We start from the raw sequence: 1,184 nt of genomic DNA, 5'->3' as shown, positions 1-1,184 counted from the left end.
CCCCCCCAAACAATGCCATCAGTGTTGTGATCTTTTCTCGTCTTCCAAATAGGAGTTTTTTTGTGAAACAAAATTGAAATCCGGAAAAAAGAAACTGACAATAGCTTTAGAAAGAAATAAATGAGAATTTCTTTTAAAACATCCTTTCCCCTTATTTTAATCTCTTAAATCAATAGCACAACGACAAGCTGAATACTACAAAGAATAACAGCGATTCCTTCATTAAATCGGGCGTAAGATTCAAAGCTCCACGTAAGTAAAGAATGGGCGATTAACATTCCTTGAATACCTTATGCAGTCCGGCGGGAGAAGATTGGAATCAATACTTCAGTAGATAATTCTTTCACCCTAGGCACAAATGGCCATTTCACATGTCCACGGTAGAACAGAACCTGAGACCTGGTCTTCTTAATTATTTGTTCTTACTATAGTTGCTAAGCAATAATTGTTGCGTAAGCTTGCGGTAATGAGATGAGACGAAGCGGGTAAGATTTGGGTGAAGATGGCAGTGGAGATGGGAAGATCGGAGTGGAGACGAACAAGGATTAAAACGATGACAACAATGACGACTACGACGATGATGATGACAATGGCGACGACAATAAAAATGATGATGATGCTGATGTTGATTAATCTCAATCTGATCTATCGACAATATTTCACTACGTGTATTTTGAAAAAAAAACGTCCCCATGATTTATTTCTATTATTAAAAGATAGATTTTGCAATAGTTTTTGAGAACAAAACACTTTTAAAGTTATCTTTACATCTTTTTTCTCGTTCTCCACTTCTTCTCTATATTTCCTCCTCCTCTCCCTCTTTCTCCTCCTTGTCCTCCATCAGTGCCTTGGTTAACAAAAGTTCAAAGGTCTCCAAGGATGACGCAATTGACACAACTCAACACCCTCGCTGGGGTGCAGCATATTATTGCGACCTCAACTCACACACCCAAGCCCCAGTTTAGAATCCGAGGGCTAAGATCCAAAGACCAAGTATCTCTTGCTGTTTCTAGAGTATCTTCTATCGGACATGTATCCTTCCATCTCTCTCTCTCACCCTCTCTCTCTATCCCGCTCTCTCTCTCTACCCCTCCACCCATCCTCTCTCTCTCTTTCTCTCTCTCTCTCTCTCTCTCTCTCTCTCTCTCTCTCTCTCTCTGCCTATCTATCCGCCCCATCTCTCT

General features: G+C 40.6%; 1 protein-coding gene across 1 annotated transcript in view; it reads left to right on the top strand.

Annotated features, from left to right (window-relative positions):
• Nucleotides 1–1,184, top strand: part of LOC101853317 (arrestin domain-containing protein 3) — a 7,220-nt gene that overhangs the window by 4,284 nt on the left and 1,752 nt on the right. The gene's annotated exons all lie outside the window — the stretch shown is intronic.

The sequence above is a fragment of the Aplysia californica genome, unplaced genomic scaffold (assembly GCF_000002075.1).
Source record: "Aplysia californica isolate F4 #8 unplaced genomic scaffold, AplCal3.0 scaffold00192, whole genome shotgun sequence".
Classification (NCBI taxonomy): Eukaryota; Metazoa; Mollusca; class Gastropoda; order Aplysiida; family Aplysiidae; genus Aplysia; species Aplysia californica.
The sequence above is the reverse complement of the archived record's forward strand: the minus strand, read 5'-3'. Positions and strand labels throughout refer to the sequence as shown.